This window comes from Protopterus annectens, chromosome 2.part1 (genome assembly GCF_019279795.1).
Source record: "Protopterus annectens isolate FY-2018-M chromosome 2.part1, PAN1.0, whole genome shotgun sequence".
Classification (NCBI taxonomy): domain Eukaryota; kingdom Metazoa; phylum Chordata; order Ceratodontiformes; family Protopteridae; genus Protopterus; species Protopterus annectens.
The window spans coordinates 813,008,769-813,029,181 of record NC_056729.1 but is presented as its reverse complement, the minus strand read 5'-3'; positions in this window follow the sequence as shown (position 1 = coordinate 813,029,181).

Sequence of the window (20,413 nt, the reverse complement as noted above, 5' to 3'; positions counted from 1 at the left end):
TGTGATCACAGCCTCACTCATGTGTAGTTCTTATCTGGGAGATTGTAAGTTAGCCTGTTGATAAGGAGGTCAAAAAGCAGGGATCACAATACTGTGGGAATTTATGTTTTCTACACCCTAATCATGAGATAGCTTTGTTAAGGTGTACTACAAAGTTCCAGCTTTCCAGGCAGCTCACAGAAATATTTTTGAGCTGTGGAAGTAGTAGTTGGAGGTCCTCATTTCCAAAGGCATGATTAAGATCTAGGGAAATGCAGATGTGAGAAGATAGTGTAGCATATTGGTGCAGATTATTTAAAGTATATAGTACGTAGTGCTGTTAGTGTACTGTAGCTGGGACATAAGCCATGCTGTTTCACTATGAGAACATCATGCCCTTCCTGGGGTGAGGAGGGAGCAGCATGTGTTTGGGGCACACTACACAGCCAGATTTCCCTGATGGAGCCCTGAGAATCAACAGTGACATTTTGCCTGAGGTTGGCAAAGGATCTTTCTAATATTAACCTCTTGTGACAGTAAGTAGTGGTTTAGCATTTCACACATTGCACATTTCACTCACAGGTTGCTAATGGGTGTATGTAGAGGCAGAGAATACATAAAAACACAATAAAAGCAATAGGATGTTATCCTAGGGTCTTTTGTATCTTCTTGGCACCTGAAATAGGTCATGTATAACTCAAGGGAGGCTTAAGCAGTTCTGGTAGGCCCAGTGGACAAGGAGAGAAACTGGAGGCAGCTGATATCTGTTGTCAGCAAATAAAAGAGCAGCTTGATTTTTTATATAAGACTATGATCCTATCGAAATGTAGTGTAGTCTTAATATATTAAATATCAGAGAGGTAGTTTAATCACATGACTCATGCTCCTGAAACTTATATAAAAGCAACTCTGACTTTCCATCTGATTGTAGCATGACACAGTTGATTGATTTCAAGTACGTCCGTTAACTGATCAATAGTCTACAGCTCATAAAAATGTGAACCTTAAAAATCCTTTAATGTAAAATTTACAACTAATATAATTAATATAGTTCCAGTTATTTTATGTGTCTGTTGACTATGTGTGCTTGTTATGTGCCTAATGTGAAATGCTAGGGAAAATTGTTAAGGTTCCTTAAAAGACATTAGGTCTGGGTCAATGCATTAATAAACTTTTGACTAGCTTCAGAGAGTTGATAATGCAATGAATTTGTTACAAATGTAGAGGTTAATACAGAACCATAATGAAATGTTGCAATACCATATTTTTACAGTCTGCGACAGAAAGGGATTGTGAAACCCGTGAATTTTAAGACTTAACTAAGTATTCTTTTAACTTTTTTAAAATTATGTTATTGACTTTTAAATATTTCATAAATGCTTGATATGTCATTTGCACAGTGGTAAAGGGTGTTTAATGATGCTAAACTAAAAGGCTGTATACCAAAACATGGTTGAGTGCCTATATAAACATTGTTTATTTCTGCTGATGCTTTCTTGTTTTAAGGATAAGTAAAACAAAGAACAGTTGGTCTATGCATTTTTCTCTGCTCTGAGAGGTTTATGGCTTTGATGGCCTGGGTTGGAGTTGCATCACAGAATACATTTCATTTTATTGTTGCTTTGTGATTAACAGTGCTGTTTGTAAGTAATTAAAGAGACACTCTTTGAAGATAATTGAAAGGTAGCAGATATAACAGTCCAATTACGATGTCTAAGAAAGATAAAAAGCAAGATGTGCCAAATTCATTTATAATTTCACAAGTAAATGACAACCAAAGTTTGCATGAGAGAAGGAATAATAAAAAGCAAATGGAGGCAAATTCATTCACGCACTGAACATATACTGATTGGCTGAACGAATAAAAATGTTTTTCAAATGTTTTCAAAAGTCTCAGCGAAACCATAATATAAAGAAAAGGACTGTAGAGCTCATGGCATGCGAACATTATTCACAAGCATTGTGCACAGGGTGATAAGTAGTGGATGAGCACATAATATAATTGTTCAGCTCCTTTTGGCATATGACAGCATTAAACACAAGAAAAACAAGAGGTAGTAAATGTTATTATTATGTTAATTCAATTTATCCCTCTGTTTATTAGCATCTTACTGGATATTATTTATTCTATATATATATACATTATTTTAGGTTGACTATGATAAGATAGAAATGTGACCATCATTAATTGCTTTGTGTACCTCTTGCATAATTCCTTCTGGATTTTAATTGTTAAATTACCAAGTTTTATTCTTAAAGTTGTTATTTAATTAATTACTCATGTTTTGTATTTTGTGCAATGAATATTTGCTGGTGCCATTCCACCATTTATTTATTTATTTGCATGTATTTCATGTCCAGGAATGTTTGATTGGGAAATATATTGGGCATGGTATATACAATAGGCATTATGTGTATATTGTGAAGCCGTGCAAAATGAGTTAACTGAATATGATTGCAAATGTCTGCATAGGTCTCAGCCAAGAGGGTCACATAGTAATAGGCCTATGGGCAAAAGTAGACAGAAGCAAGGACATTCACAGACAATATCAGTATAATAGCATCAGTAATCCCATGTCTTCCAAATAACATATGTGATTGGGAGTGATCATAGATGGTTCTGCAAAAAACATTTGTACAACTATTATAGGTTCATAGGTTCATAGGTTCATAGTAGGCTATCTGCCCTAGGGCATTTATAAGCCTAGCCAGAGTGTGTTTGGCTTTCGCCACCCATTTTAAATTAATTTTGCTATGCCTTTTTTTGAGGTTAGTATACTGTGCCTCTGTTTAACAGTGACACAGAAGTGATAGCCGGGGTAAACCTATGATCTCCCATCCACTCATCAAGATTCCTCTTGAAGAGAGTCAATGTGGGACTCTGCCTAACCTGGACTGGGATTTTATTCCAGAGTGAAGGGAGCCTCTGGGTTATGAATCTGTCCCTCCAGCATGTCCTATTTATTTCAGTGCTGAGGTTCAAGTCTCTCGAGCATGTAGCTCGATGGGATATGGATTTTCTGAGGTGCAGCATGTCCATTAATTCCGGGTTGGACATGGCTTTATACGTCAGGCACAGATCGCCTCTGAGCAGGCGGTATGCCACTGAGTAGAGCTGGAGTTTCTTTAACCGGGCAGCTTATGGCATCTGTTTGAGCCCTTTGATCCTCTTGGTGAGGTACTTTTGGGGTCTTTCCAGTTGCTGCAGGTGTCTGGTAAGGTACATCCCAAAAGGGGCATTGTACTCAATTATGGGCCTGATGAGGGATGAGTGAAGAGGCACGATGACCTCCCCTGATCTAGATATGAATCCCTTCATGATTAGGTGGGCTATATAAAATGTTTTTCTAACCACTTTGCCCACGTGGTTGTCAAATGAGAGATTGCTATCAACTTGGGTCCCCAGGTCCCTAATTACTTCTTCTGTACTTAATGGATTACCACCTATGTGGTAATTTGTGGGCACTTTGTTTTTGCCAAAGGGGATGACTATACACTTTTTGGCGTTTAGCTTGAGGCCATGGCTCTGGCACCAGTTGTCTGTTTCTATGAGGCCCTTTTGGAGGATGCTTGTGTCAGCTGGAGAGTTGATTATGGCACCCAGTTTGCAGTCATCTGTGAACTTGGTCAGCCACAGTCCTTCCGTGTTGGCCTGTACCACCGAGAAATATATACCGAACAAGAGAGGTCCCAGGACTGAGCCTTGTGGGATGCCACTTGTAACTGGTTTGGAGTCTGACATGGCGCCAGCAATTCTAACCATGTGGGTTCTGTCCTTGAGCCAGTTTGCAACCCATCTAGTGACATAGGGGTTTATATTTAAGCTAGTGAGCTTATCTATAATGCCCGAGTGGGGTATTGTATCGAAGGCTTTTTGCGAGGTCCAGGTAGGCTGTGTGGACCACCTTCCCCTCATCAATGGCCTTGGTGACTGTTTCAAAGAAATCGACCAGGTTTAAGAGGCAGGATCTGCCCTTAACAAAGCCAAACTGGGTAGGATCCAGTGTCTGTAGGTCCCCAATATCTTTATTTATGAGGTCCATGATGATCCTTTCCATAGCTTTGCAGACCAAGCTAGTCAGGCTTATGGGGCGATAGTTTCCAGGATCCATTGAGGCACCACCTTTGTGGAGAGGGACCACTGTTACTGCACACCACTCTTTGGGTAGATATCCTGTAGTAAGGCTAAGATTGAACAGTAGTTTTATGTTTGGGTTTAGCTCTTCTTGGAGTTCATGTAGGACGCAGCCCAGGACACCATCTGGTCCCATTGATGCTGTGTTTTTTGCTTTGGAGAGGGTGGCTCTTACCTGAGCATCTGAGATGTCAGGGGGGCAGCACTCTGTTGGGATAGATATTTGCCCTTTTGGTGGGGGGGGAGTTTGCACTGAACCTGTCAGCTAGGATGTTGGCAATGTCTGTGGGCTCGGTGTATTTTTTGTCATTTTGGACTAATTCTGAGCATATCTGGGAATTCCCACCCAGGTTCCTAACATAACTAAAGAAAGCCTTGTGATTATCCTTAGTGTCCTGTGCAATTTTTCTCTTGAAGTTGGCCTTAGACGATTTTATGAGTGCCTGTAGTTTTTTGCTAATACTGATCAGAGATGCCTTCCCTTTTTGGGATTTTCTCTATCATGTAGTAGCTTCCTCCTTCTATTGTATAGTTTGTTTATGGCTGGGGTCCACCAGACAGGATGTCTGCTTTTGGAGGATTGGGTCTTGGTTTTATTTTGGATTGCATGATCCATGCATTCCTGAAGGTGTTCATAGAATGCGTTTATAAAGGATTCTGCAGTCTGGGCCGTATTTTCCACAGGCTCGGGGGCTTTGAAGGATTCCGCCTCAGTTTTGAGGCATGTGAAATTTGCTTTAGAGAAGTTTTTCACTGTGGTTTTCTGGGCAGGGGTTGGGGTCAGGATGTGAATATCCAGTGAGATTAGTTTATGGTCGGATCTTACCAGTGAGGGATACACTTCTTTTCTGGAGCATAGTGTCCCCATGTTGGTGATGATCAGGTCCAGTATGTTTTCCCCTCTTGTGGGAGTGGTAACAAGTTGTTCCATAGCATTTGAGTTTATAAATTCTAGGAACCTTTGGGCTAGGGTGTTGGAGCTAGAGTAATGCTCCCAGTCTATGTTTGGGTAGTTGAAGTTGCCCAATATAATGGTGTTTGGAGAGACCTTCATATTTTCCAGTATTCTCAGGAAGGCCGAGTTGGGTTCCTGTGTTTGGGAGGGTGGTCTGTAGCAGGCTATAAACTGGAAGGCAGTTTTACGCACTGTTAGTTGCACATGGATAGTCTCTGATGCTTCGTGCTGTGCCACCAACCTGGAGGTGTGGGTATATTTGACGAATATTGATACTCCCCCTCCTTTTGTGGTTCAGTCCACATTTTGGGGCCGAAAAGCATGGTATGAGGTATAACCTGGTAGTGCTGGGGTGCTCTCAGGAGCCTTGAACCAGGTTTCTATTACTGCACAGATATCGATGTTCTCCATGCTAAGGAGAGTTTCGAGTGCGTGCATCTTGAGGTTTAGACTTCTGGCGTTGAGTAGCATTACTCTTAGTTTCTTATCCCTTGTGATACCTATGCAGGTGGGTTTGTCTTTTGAGCCTTGCCTAAAAAAGGCACTATGGGAGTAGCAAGAGCCTTTGCCAATATCCGAAAGCCCAGGGGTGACAGGTGCAAGCCGACCCTAGCAAAGCATCGTGGCTTGTCGAGCATGTCATCCCTGGCTGACAGGCATTGGATCCCCTTTGAATGACACCAGTACTTAAGCCAATTGTTGAAATTGATCATCTTGTCTTCATATTGTGGCATCATTCTTGGTGAGGGTAAGATGCTACTCAAGGTCAGGGTCATACCGGCCTGGGCTACATGCTCAGAGAGCTCCTCTATGTCTCTTTTCATGTAGTCCAGGGAGGTATGTCTCAGGTCATTCACACCAGCATGGACAATGACTGAGTCATATTTGTACTTGCCTTGGAGTGACCTGAGTGCTTGTGTTATGTGGCGGATCCTAGCGCCCAACAGGCACCTCACCGTGACCTTCTCCTTGTTCAGCCTGGTGAGCGGGATGTCAGTGTGCCTGGCGATAGAGTCACCTATTACAAGTGTATCAGGTGTGTTGTTTAGCCTTAAGGGCTGTGACTGTTTGGCACACTGGCTTTGTGAGCTATGTGTTGCACGTGTTTTGTTTTGGGGTAGCGGTTGCTTGGGTGTCTGCTTTGGAGGTTTCTGCTGCTTAGGCAGATTTTTATTTAGATCCTCTGAGTATGTTTTTGTGTGTTTATGTATTTGGTTTGTTGTCATGGTAGGTCTATGTGAGACTGGAATTGTAGTGAGTGTGGTTTCCTTCTCCTCCTGACTGGTTACGCCAGTACTGAGTTGAGAGAGCTTAGCCTCCAGTTTGGCTATATGGTTGCATCTCTCACATGTGTTGGAATGTGTTGGGAGGAGGAGAGTGTTGTATGTGTACATGAGGCAGTTGTAACATTGCCTCAAGATTCCCAGATTCACCAGCTGGACAGGAGAGGAGATTGACAACTGACCTTTAGACATGCTAGAATAGTATTGGGAATTCCTTTATAATTGAAAAAAAGGGCCAGTGGGGAACAAGGTACTCAATGGGAGTTTGTGAGGGTGTAGTGCTTTTAATTTTTTAGAGCTGACTTATATAATTGCATGTATTATTATGATTCAACAGTAATCTCTGAGGGAAATCAAGCACACCTCTCTCAAAATATAACTTCTGCTGGAGGTGTTCAGATGGCCACTGTTATATCTGCATTAGAAATAATGAGCAGTCCTGGCTAGTTGACAGGTGCACCTGCCACTTTGTCTCCTCATAAGAGTGTTTTGTCCATATTGTTATTATATTATGTATTTGCGCTCATAACAGAACTAATCCCCCATGAGTTTCCTTCATCTACTGTGTTCCTATGGCTGTGAAATCAATCCTTTGTGTGTGTTGATACTATATAAATATATCAATGCTTTACTTGGATTCAATGATTGTCCACAATTTGCAGTAATCCACAAAGTTGGTTGGAGAAAGGATGTGTGAGTCAGTTTTGATGTCTGACGCTTAATGGAATGGAATGGGATAGAATGGAATGGAATGGAAAGGGCCTACCACAGAGCCCTGAGGTACAGACCTGGCCACTGGACTCTGGATAGAGGTGACTTCTCACACTGCAATTTATTCCTCTGTTACATATGAGTTGTCTACTCACTTGGTGACGTAGATGTTTATGGCCACATCTGACAGTTTCTCTATAATTCATGACTGTTGATTTGTGTCAAATGCCTTGGCCAGGTCAAGTTACACAGAGTGATAGTGCTGTTATGTATACCCCTGTTAACCCTCCTGAAGACAGTGAACAGGTGTAATAGATGGTTTGCTATCAAAATTCTGAATCACAGTTGTTCAAGTAATGACTTACTCAAAAAAAAAAACATCGGAAATGAACACATTGTTCACTCAAAACAACAAAAATGGTAATCTTGATAATTCAAATTCAGCATTATTGACTTTACTCAACTTACCTTGAAGGCAGGTGATTTCCTACAAATGATTTGCAGGGGGCAAGCACCCCTTCACCTCCCACACCCCCTGCTAATTATATATTCCAACTCTGAGATACACTACAGTGAGAAAAAGGGTAAATTTCCCAATCCCCACTGCAGTGCGATCTTCAATCAGAATGTCAGCCTCACAACAGATAATGCACACTAGCATTTGCTGTTGTGGAGTTGAGCTTTTTAGGGATCAGCAATATGTGAACTTGAAAACAGTCTTTCGACCATCCCAGTTCTCATAACTGCCATTGAACATTTTGATAGCAAACCGTAACTGACATTATTACTTGTGTCCTTTTAGAGAAGGTTCATGATGACTCCTTGTCCTACCTCACAGATGAGGAAAGTCAGAATAGGTCTATAACTCCATGCATCAGATGATGGCCCCCCCCCTGAGTAAGAAGGACCCATGTTGGTGTACACCCTTCTATGGGAACATAGGATATCTGGAGGCTGTGTTGACATATGAATCCAACTGTGTTTGGATATCTGGAGGCTGTGTTGACATATGGATCCAACTGTGTTTGGTAGGTTAAGTTTTAAGTCATGATATAGGCAACCTGTGATGTTGTCAAGGTCCTTTGCTTCTGCTTTATTAGCCATAGATAGCCCCCAGATGTGCTGCCCTACTGAGAATAAAAACTGAGTAATATTTACATGAATACTTTAGCCAATGTCCAATGGTGACAGGGTGGTGACATGTGAGACAAACTGTCAGATTGTCTATGTTCTCTGTGTGGGTATGTCTACTGACATCCACATAGAGATCTGTGTTTAGTTGTGTATTTCACTTAACATTTCATGTGTATTGGAATAAATAATTTGTGACAAGACCTCCATACAGCCTTGGTCAGTCATCACATTCCAAACAATGTTGCTATGCACAGAGTCACACAGCTATACCAATGTCACATACTTACATCACTTGCACAGCATATGCCTATTGTGTTTCTCAGGCAAGCTGTGTTAGAATGGTCTGATGTCATATCAGAATATATTAGATATCAGTTGTTAGTGGCTCATGCAGAACATTTCCAGACATGAATGCTAATAGTCACACAATGGTGCTGCTGACCACCTCAATACTCCTTGGGTGTAGCAACACAACTGCACATAGAATGAACCCCCACAAGGTTGCAATTGCATCAAAATAATGTGATACACTGGTTGTGTATATCTCAGCATAACTATGTGTATGAGACAAAACTTATGTGACCATGTAATCATATTTATATTGATGTCAGTCACAGAACATTTAATGTTGGCATGTAAGACACATTCACACCTGTGCCATATTGCAAGTGTCACTCTGATGGCAGAATGGGAACTGTGTAATAGGTTCATCTGCTCCACTACAAAATCACTTGTGCTAATATGACAGCAATATACGCAACAGTGTATCATCCCATGTCAACAGTTCTCAGGAGGCATATTACTACAGCTGTTAGAGAAGGAGCATGTTTTGCAAAGGCATCAATGGCCATAAATACATTAGCTCACATCACAGATTGTAAGACCCTTTTATAGCCATACTGTACTTACACACCTCAATATAACACATATCAATGACAGCAACATTGACATGTCAGCGCATTCATAGGGTCATGGGACATTATTAGGCTAATTGCCAATATCACATGAAATCCTAGCCAGCATTAAATGATGTAAGTAAAAAACTCTATATCTATATTAAGGAAGATAGTAAGTCTATTGTGCTTATGTGTATACTTCTTTGATTCCATTTCATCCTGTCACTGTCCATATGGAACATGTGTCCCACACCATGGCAGAATTAGCAATCACACATGCAGTGGTCTTGAGATGGCTTGCAGAGGATCATGGAAGGGCTCTGCTTCATAATGTGTGTATGCATATTTGACATGAAGACATCATCCCCTCTTCTGCAGGAAGTATGTCATGTGGCCAGTGTAAAAAGGAGGATGGTGGATGCATGGGGCTACATGAAAGATTTTCCAAGTGGTCATGCAATTTATTTATTTAGTTATTTATTTATTTACATTTGCTGACCTATGTCCGACTGGACATAGGTCTATTTTCAGTGGAGGACTGGGGAGAAAAGCTCCACAGTTAAAATATACAGACAGTAGTTACATTGGATTTACATAACAATTAACAAGTTGATCAACACAGCAATTAAAAATTGCAAACATAGTTACAGATGAAGAACATAGTACATCAGTAGACAACTAGAATCTTTATAATCTGTGAAGTACATAACAGGAATTAACAATTGTTACAATAAAAAATTCCTGCTGTATAATAAGTAGTTAGGCTTATGAGCATCCAAGCATGCTATGCTCAAGGTAGTTAGTGGAGGAGAAAGAAAGTTAGTGGGTGGATGGGGTGGGTGATATTAGATGTGGAGTTGCAAGGGCATAGCCAGCACATATTTATGTGTACTTTTAGTAATGTTTTGAAGTGGGTACATGATGTTGCAGAGCTAATTGTGGGTGGGAGGGAGTTCCATAATTTGGCTATACCTTAAGAGAATAGTGCTTCTCTAGCAGAGTTATTGGCTTTAGTGACCTGTAAGTGATTTTTGTTGCTGGATCTTAGTGGTCTGGTGCTGTGATAGGGTTGGAGTAGATTCTGGAGGGATGGGACTTTTAGTGGGTGGTTTACTAGTTTGTGGGTGAGTGCGAGTTGAAACCATTGAAGGAGGTGAGAGAGTTCAAGCCATCCCAGTTCAGCAAGGGAGAGACAGTGGTGACTATGGTAGGATGCCCCTGTGGCGAATTTTGCGATTTTGTTGTAGCAGGTCTTGAGCTTGTTTAGATCGCATTGCTTTAGGTTGGTATATATTGTAAAGGCATAAAGTAGGGTGGAGATAAGGTGGCAATTTGCTACTGAAATCTTTGCTGCTTTGGTGAGAAGTTGCTTATTTCTGTATAATGCTCCTAGTTTTTTGTGGACTTTTTTTATGGTCATGGATATGTGAATGTCAAATTTTAGTTTATTGTTTATTTCAACTCCTAGCAATTTGGTGTGTTCTGTTGGGTGTATAGTGGTATATTTTGCTGTGATGTTAAAGTGAGAGTTATTTTGAGTATGTTTGGTGAGTTGGAAGATGAGTAGTTTAGTTTTGATTGGGTTGAGTAATAATTGGGCATTGGATAACCAAGTTTCAACAGAGGAAAAAGCTTCCTGTGTGACTTTTTGCAGTTTGGGTAGGGAATGGGCTGAGCATATGATGGTTGACTCATCTGCGTATTGTATAAGTGTGCCATGTTTGGTGGCAGAGGGTAGATCATTGGTGAAAATAGAGAAGAGTAGGGGTCCAAGGATGGATCCTTGGGGAACCCCTATAGAGACAGGTAGTTGGGGAGATATGTTATTCTGCCATACAATGGATTGTTGGTGGTCAGACAGGTAACTCTGAAATCAGTTGGTGACTGATTGAGAGAAGGATAGGTTATTAAGGACAGACATGAGTTGTTTGTGTGGGACCATGTTGAATGCTTTAGATAAATCTAGGAATGTAGCAGAGGAAAGATAGCCATTGTTTTTTATGCTGAAGGATAGTGTTAGTAAAGGAGAGAAAGGCAGTAGTGGTGCTATGGTTTGGTCGGAAACCATGTTAAGTATTGGAAAGGAGGTTGTTAGTAAGGAGGCAGTCTGAGACATGAGAGTGAATGCATCTCTCTAGTATTTTGGAGAGTAGAGAGAGAATAGCTATGGGGCAGTGATGGTTAGTTCTGTTGAGGGGCTGCTTTTGTGGGGGGGGGGATTATATGTGATACTTTCCATAGTGTGGGAATGTAACTTTCTGGCAGAGATCAGTTAATCCTGATGGTTACTGGGTAGGCTAGAGCAATAGGTTCATAGGTTCATAGGTTTATACTAGGCTATCTGCCCTAAGGCATTTATAAGCCTAGCCCAAATTATTGTGGCTTACGCCACCCCTTATATGAAAAAATACTGTGCCCATTAGTTTGTTGTGCCTCTGTCCAGCAGTGACCCAGAGATGATTCCTGGGGTAAACCTACGATCTCCCATCCACAGGTCTAGATTTCTCTTGAACAGAGTCAGCGAGGTGCTCTGCCTCACATGGACCGGGATTTTATTCCACAGCATAGGGAGTCTCTGAGTGATAAATCTATCCCTCCAGCACGTCCTATTTATATCCGTGCTAAGGTTTAAGTCGCTTGCTCTAGTGGTTTTGGTGGATTTGGATTTTTGAGGTGGAGCATGTCCATTAATTCCGGGTTGGACATGGCCTTGTATGTCAGGCACATGTCACCTCTGAGCAGACGGTATGCGACTGAATAGAGCTGGAGTTTCTTCAATCTGGCAGCATATGACAGATTTTGGAGTCCCTTTATCCTTTTGGTGAGGAACTTTTGGGGTCTCTCCAATTGCTGCAGATGTCGGGTGAGATACATCCCGAATGGGGCATTGTACACGATCATTGGTCTGATAAGTGAAGAGTACAGGGGAACAATGACCTCACTAGATCTGGATGTGAATCCCTTCATGATCAGGTGGGCAATGTAGAAGGTCTTTCTAACCACTTTAGCAATGTGAGTGTCAAAAGACAGGCCACTGTCAACCTGGGTCCCCAGGTCCCTGATAACCTCTTCTGTGCTTAGTGGATTGCCACCTATATGGTAGCTTGGGGTTACCTTGTTTTTCCCGAAGGGTATGACTATACATTTTTTGGCGTTTAACTTCAGGCCATGGCTCTGGCACCAGCTATCTGTTTCCGTGAGTCCCTTCTGAAGGATATCAGTGTCCGATGCACTTTCCACTATGGCGCCCAGTTTGCAGTCATCTGCAAACTTTGTCAGCCAAAGTCCTCCCATGTTGGCCTGTACTTCTGAGAAGTAGATGCCAAACAATAGGGGCCAAGGACCGAGCCCTGTGGGACACCACTTGTGACCGGCTTGGAGTCTGACACAGCGCCAGCAACTCTAACCCTGTGGGTTCTGTCCTTAAGCTAGTTTGCAACCCATCTTGTGACATATGGGTTTACATTTAAGCTGGTAAGTTTTTCTACAATACCGAGTGGGGTATTGTGTCGAAAGCCTTTGCAAGGTCAAGGTAGGCTGTATGGACTGCCTTTCCCTCATCAATGGCCTTGGTGACTATTTCGAAGAAGTCGACCAAGTTCAAAAGGCATGATCTTCCCTTGACAAAGCCAAACTGGGTCGGGTCCAATGTCTGCAAGTCCCCTATATCTTTGTTTATGAGCTCCATTATGATCCTCTCCATAGCTTTGCAGACTAGACTTGTTAAGCTTATGGGGGGGTAATTACCAGGGTCCGTAGAGGCGCCACCTTTGTGGAGTGGGACCACAGTTGCCGTACGCCACTCCTTGGGCACGTATCCTGTGGTAAGGCTGAGATTAAACAGCTGCCTTATGTGCGGGTTTAATTCCTCATTTAGCTCGTGTAGCACACAGCCGGGGACACCATCCGGTCCCATTGATGCTGTGTTTTTAGCTTTAGAGAGAGCAGCTTTCACCTGCGCATTTGAGATGTCCGGGAGGCTACACTCGGCTGGGATAGTTATCTCTCCTTTAGGGGAGAGGGGTGAAGTTTGCACTGAACCTGTCTGCCAGTATGTTGGCAATGTCTGTGGGTTCAGTGATTTTGTATCATTTTGGACTAATTCTGAGCATATCTGTGAGTTTCCACCCAGGTTCCTAACATAGCTGAAAAAGGCCTTATGATTGTCCTTTGAATCCATGGCAATTTTTCTCTCAAAATTGGCCTTAGTTGATTTTATGAGTGCTCGTATTTTTTACTAATAATGATCAGGGGTGACTTCCTTTTATGGATTTTGTTCTATCATGTAATAGCTTTCTCCTCTTATTGTAAAGTTTGTTAATGGCTGGGGTCCACCAGACTGGATGTTTGCCCTTTGTGGAAAGAGTCTTGGTTTTATTTGGGATTGCCTGATCCATGCAGTCCTGGAGGTGTTCATAGAAGGCATTTGTAAGGGCTTCCGCAGCTTGGGTTGTGGTTTCCTCTGACTCAGGGGCCTTGAAGGATACCACACCAGTCTTGAGTAGTGTGAAGTTTGCTTTAGAGAAGTTCTTCACTATGGTCTTTTTGTTTGGGGTGGGGCGGGATGTGGATTTCCAGTGAGATTAGTTTATGATCAGATCTCACCAATGAGGGATATACTTCCGGTCTGCAGCATTTTGTCCCCATGTTTGTGACAATGAGATCTAGTATATTTTCTCCTCTCGTGGGAACAGTGCCTAGCTGTTCCATGGCATTTGAATTTATGAACTCCAGGAACCGTTGGGCTAGAAAGTTAGGGCTTGAGTAATGTTCCCAGTCTATATTCGGGTAGTTGAAGTCACCTAATATGATGGTGTTTGGAGATACATTTATACCCTCCAGTGTCTTCAGGAAGGCTGTGTGGGGTTCCTGAGTTTGAGAGGGTGGTCTGTAGCATGCTACAATTTGTAGAGCAGTTTTGCCTATTGTTAGTTGCACCTGGATGGTTTCGAAGCTTCATGCGTTGCCACCAACCTGGAGGTGTGAGTATCCTTTATGAATATGGATACACCCTCCTTTTGTGGAGTGGTCCGGGTTTTGGGGCCGGAACGCATGATATGAGGTAAAACCTAATAGTGCCGGGTGCTCTCAGGAGCCTTGAACCAGGTTTCAGTTACAGCACAGACATCGATGTTCTCCATACTGAGAAGGGACTCGAAAAGTGCATTTTGAGATTTAGACTTCTGGCATTGAGCAGCATTACCCTCAATTTCTTCCCATTTTTGTTTTCTAGGGTGGTAGGTTTAGAATTTGAGCCTTGCCTAAAAAGGCACTATGGGGGTGGCAAGAGCCTTAGCCAATATCCGAATCCCAGGGTGACAGGTGCAAGCCGTCCCTTGAAGCAGCGTGGCTTGTCAAGCATGTCATCCCAGGCAGACAGACACTGGATCCCCTTTGAATGACACCAGACATTAAGCCAATTGTTAAAGCTGATCATCTTGTCTCTATATTGTGGCATCATTCTTGGTGAAGGAAGGATACTGCTCAGGGTTAGGGTCATACCTGCCTGGGCTACATAATCAGAGAGCTCCTCTATGTCTCTTTTCATGCAGTCCAGGGAGGTGCGTCTCAGGTCGTTCACACCAGCATGGACAATGACTGTGTCATATTTGTACTTGCTGTGGAGTGACCAGTGCTTGTGTTATGTGGCGGATTCTAGCGCCCGATAGGCAGCTTACTGTGACCCTCTCCTTGTTCAGCCTGGTGAGTGGGACGTCAGTGTGTCTGACTATGGAGTCACCTATGACAAGTATGTTTGGTGTTGTATTTGGCCTTAAGGGCTGTGACTGCTTTGCACACTGCTTTTGTGGTTTATGTGTTGCTTGTGGGGTGTCTTGAGGTAGCAGTTGTTTGGGTGTCTGCTTTGGAGGCCTCTGCTGTTTAGGTAAATTTTACTCAGAGCCTCGAGTATGTCTTTGTGTGTTTATGTGTTTGATTCAGTGGAGTGGTAGCATTATGTGAGGCTGGTTTTGTGGTGTGTGTAGTTGCCTTCTCCTCCTGTCTGGTCTTGCCAGTCCTGAGTTGAGAGAGCTCAGCCTCCAGTTTGGCTAAATAGCTGCATCTCTCGCAAGTATTTGTGTTATGTGGGAGGAGGAGAGGGTTGTCTGTGTACATGAGGCAGTTATAACATTGCCTCAAGATTCCCAGATTCACCAGCTGGACCGGAGAGGAGATTGACAACTGACCTTTGGACATGCTAGAATAATATTGGGAAATCCTTAATTGAAAACAAGGGCCAGTGGGGAGTGAGGGTGTAGTGCTTTTAATTTTTAGTGCTGACTTATATAATTGCTTTAGTGAGCAAGTGAAGAAAGATCCCAAAAATCATACAATGGCCATAACGTACCACCAACCATACACACAGCAGTAGACTGGATCTGATTTGAACATTACACCTGTGTAGGTACAGAATATGAATACCATGCAATGTCATAGTAGCAGCACCACATATGTCTGACAGTAACACTGTCAAGTTGCACTTTATGTAGTTTGAGAGCATCATTGTATTCCGAGGAGAACATGGGAGGAGTGTAGGACATGGATGTGGAGTGAGATCTCCGTGTAAAATTGTCTCAAATATGATAGGCGTATGTACAGATAAGCAAGTCACCTGCTGTCAGATTCGAACCCCTATATGTGTAGGTAAAGTAGTTTGCAAACACAGTAACTAATGTTACTGCCACGGCACAGGTTTGTCTTGAACACTGTAAGAGTGCATGTTATACTGGATGACATTATTGCTGTATGCTACAATGAGATTTGCAGAGTAGGGTTTGACATAGCAGTGGACTCACATATCATTCTAAAACTGTCACCTTAGTGAGTTTTGACTACACACACTGTTCACTATAGTGAGAATAAACTCCCTACCTATTTACAAAGCACAGTACTTAATGCAAGTGCCACTGCAGAAGTTTCACTTTTATAGTCTCAGACAAAACTTTATTGGTGATGACATCAGTAGTATCTGGTGAGAGAAGAAGATGGTAATAGCAGTACTACACATGCTGGTGTAAAATGGTCTCTTAAATGTCAAACAACTGCACAAACATGCACACAAGTTGACCACGGTGAGAACAGAACCCCTACTTATCTAAGTAGACTGACTGAAGAACTCAGTATTTAAGGCAAGTGCCACAGCACAAGTCTGGTCCTTGTAATGTCCAACAGCACTTTATAGCTGATGACATCAGCAGTGTCTGGTGAGAAGAAGATGGTAATCACTGTCTAACATGCAGGTGTGAAATGCTCTCTCGAATGTCAACCAAGTGAATATGCACAGACATACTAATTGACTACAGGGAGCCTAGAACCATTACCTACCTATTTACAGAGCATAGTACTTAATGGAAGCACCACAGCACAAGTCTTACACAGCATAGCAATTGATGCAAGCACCACAGCACACGTCTGCCTTTTGCAATGTGGAAGGATAATTTATAGTGGATGATATCAGCACTGGATTTTTTTGAGAGAAGATATTGGAAGGCCTGAATGAAATGGATGTGTAGGCATGTACAACTGTCAAAATGCTGATACTTCATGGGATTGTACTGATGACTGTAGGATACACAGTTATACTCTTCTGACTAGACAGATCCACACAAACACTAGTTAGCTGCAGTTCATAGGTTCATAGGTTCATAGGTTCATACTAGGCTATCTGCCCAAGGGCATTTACAAGCCTAGCCCATAGTTTTGTGGCTTACGCCACCCCTTTAGTATGGGGAACTATACCCATTATTTTGCTGTGCCTCTGTCGAGCAGTGACACTGAGGTAATCCCTGGGGTATATCTGTGATCTCCCATCCATTGGTCAAGATTTCTCTTGAACAAGGCCAGCGAATTGCTCTGCCTCACATATACCGGGATTTTGTTCCACAGCATAGGGAGTCTTTGGGGGATGAATCTATCCCTCCAGCACGTCCTATTAATAGCCGTGTCGAGGTTTAAGTCTCCCGCCCTTGTGGCTCTGATGGATCTAGATTTTTTGAGGTGAAGCATATTCATCAAATCTGGGTTCGACATGGCCTTGTATGTTAGGCAAAGGTCACCTCTGAGCAAGCGGTAAGCGACTGAATAGAGCTGGAGTTCTTTCAGTCGGGCAGCATAGGACAGATTTTTGAGACCCTTTATCCTTTTGGTGAGGAAATTTTGTGGCCTCTCCAGCTGCTGCAAGTGTCGGGTCAGATACATTCCGAATGGGGCATTGTACTCAATCATTGGTCTGATGAGTGATGAGTAGAGGGAGACAATGACCTCCCTTGATCTAGATGAGAATCCCTTCATGATAAGGTGGGCAATGTAGAAGGTCTTCCTAACTACTTTAGCTACATGGGTGTCAAATGATAGACTACTATCAACCTGGGTCCCCAGGTCCCTGATAACTTCTTCTGTGCTCAGTGGATTGCCACCTATTTGGTAGCTAGGGGTAACCTTGTTTTTCCCGAAGGGTATGACTATGCATTTTTTGGCATTTAACTTTAGGCCATGGCTCTGGCACCAGTTATCCGTTTCTGTGAGACCCTTCTGAAGGATATCTGTGTCAGATGTGTTTTCTACTATGGCCCAGTTTGCAGTCATCTGCAAACTTTGTCAGCCATAACCCTCCTGTGTTTGCTTGTACTTCGGAGAAGTAGATGCCAAACAAGAGTGGGCCTAGGACTGAGCCCTGTGGGACACCACTTGTGACAGGCTTTGAGTCTGACATGGCGCCAGCAACTCTAACCCTGTGGGTTCTGTCACTCAGCCAGTTTGCAACCCATCTTGTGATGTATGGGTTAATATTTAAGCTGATGAGTTTTTCAATGATACCCGAGTGGGGTATTGTATCGAAGGCCTTCGCCAGATCGAGGTAGGCTGTATGGACTGCCTTTCCCTCATCAATGGCTTTGGTGACTGTTTCGAAAAAGTCAACCAAGTTTAAAAGGCATGATCTGCCTTTGACAAAGCCAAACTGGGTTGGATCCAAAGTCTGCAAATTTCCTATGTCTTTATTTATGAGGTCCATTATGATCCTCTCCATGGCTTTGCAGATAAGGCTTGTCAAGCTAATGTTCGAGTAATTTCCAGGGTCGGTGGAGGCACCGCCTTTGTGAAGTGGGACCACAGTTGCAGTGCGCCACTCCCTGGGTACATATCCAGAGGTAAGGCTCTGATTAAACAGCTGTCCTAGCTGTGGGTTTAATTCCTCATTGAGTTCGTGGAGCACACAGCCAGGGACACCATCAGGTCCCATGGATGCTGTGTTTTTTGCTTTGGAGAGAGCAGTTCTCACTTGGGCGTTGGAGATGTTTGGGGGGCTGCAATCATTTGGTATAGGTATCTCTCCTTTTGGGGGGAGGGGGGGGAGAAGTTTGCACTGAACCTGTCAGCCAGTATGTTGGCAATGTCCGTAGGATCAGTAATCTTCACATCATTTTGAACTAGTTCTGAGCATATCTGGGAGTTTCCTCCCAGCTTTCTAACATAGCTGAAGAAGGCCTTATGATTGTCTTTTGAGTCTTTAGCTATTTTTCTCTCAAAATTTGCTTTGGATGATTTTATGAGAGCTCTTAGTTTTTTACTTATAGTGATCAAGGGTGTCTTACCTTTTAATGATTTTGCTCTATCTTGTAGTAGCTTCCTCCTTTTGTTGTAGAGTTTGTTTATGGCTGGGGTCCACCAGACTGGACGCTTGCCTTTGGTACAGAGAGTCTTTGTTTTGCTTGGGATTGCCTTATCCATGCAGTCCTGCAGGTGCTGGTAGAAGGCATTTGTAAGTGATTCAGCGGCATGTGTACTGTTTTCCGCTGGCTCGGGGGCTTAAAGGAGACCACACTAGTCTTTAGAAGTGTGAAGTCGGCTTTGAGAAGTTCTTTACTGTGGTCTTTTATTTCAGGTGGGGTGGGAAGAGGAACTCCAGCGAGATTTGTTTGTGATTTGATCTCACCAGTGAGGGGTATACTTCGGTGTTGAACATTGTGCTCCCATGTTCATGATGATGAGGTCAAGTATGTTATCTCCTCTTGTGGGGATGGTAACTAGTTGTTCCATGGCATTTGAGTTTATGAATTCCAGGAACTTTTGGGCTAGGGTGTTTGGGCTTGAGTAGTGTTCCCAGTCTATATTAGGGTAGTTGAAGTCACCTAGTATGATGGTGTTTGGTGATACATTTATCCCTCTAGTGTTTTCAGGAAGGCCATGTGAGGTTCCTGAGTTTGTGAGGGTGGCCTGTAACATGCTACAATTTGCAGAGCAGTCTTGCCTATGGTTAATTGCACCTGGATGGTCTCCGATGCATCGTGCGTTGCAACCAGCCTTGAGGTGTGGGAGTCCTTGATGAATATGGATACACCCTCCTTTCTTGGTATTGTCCGGATTTTGGGGCCGGAACGCATGATATGAGGTAAAACCTGATAGTGCTGGGGTGCTCTCAGGAGCCTTGAACCAGGTTTCTGTCACAGCACAGACATCGATGTTCTCCATACTGAGAAGGGCCTCGAGTGCGTGCATTTTGAGATTCAGACTTCTGGCATTGAGCAGCATTACCCTTAGTTTTTTTCTTTTTGTGTTCTAGGGTGGTAGGTTTAGAATTTGAGCCTTGCCTAAAAAGGCACTATGGGGTGGCAAGAGCCTTTGCCAATATCCGGAATCCCAGGGGTGACAGGTGCAAGCCATCCCTTGCGAAGCAGCGTGGCTTGTCCAGCATGTCATCCCAGGCAGACAGACACTGGATCCCCTTTGAATGACACCAGTGTTTAAGCCAATTGTTAAAGCTGATCATCTTATCTCTGTATTGTGGCATCATTCTTGGTGAAGGTAGGATACTGCTCAAGGTCAGGGTCATACCTGCCTGGGCTACATAATCAGAGAGCTCCTCGATGTCTCTTTTCATGTAGTCCAAGGAGGTACGTCTCAGGTCGTTTACACCAGCGTGGACAATGACTGAGTCGTATTTGTACCTGCTGTTGAGAGACCTGAGTGCTTGCATTATGTGGCGGATTCTAGCGCCAACAGGCAGCTTACTGTGACCTTCTCCTTACTCAGTCTGGTGAGCGGACGTCAGTGTGTCTGACTATGGAGTCACCAATGACTAGTGTGTCTGGCATTTTGTTTGGCCTTAAGGGCTGTGACTGTTTGACACTCTGACTGTGAGGTCTATGTGTTGCAGGTGATGTGTTCTGAGGTGGTGGTTGTTTGGGTGTCTGCTTTGGTGGCCTCTGCTGTTTTGGTAGATTTTTGATCAGAGCCTCCGAGTATGTCTTTGTGTGTTTATGTGTATGATTTGAGGTTGTGATGGTACTATGTGAGACTGGGTCTATAGTGTGTGTGGTAACCT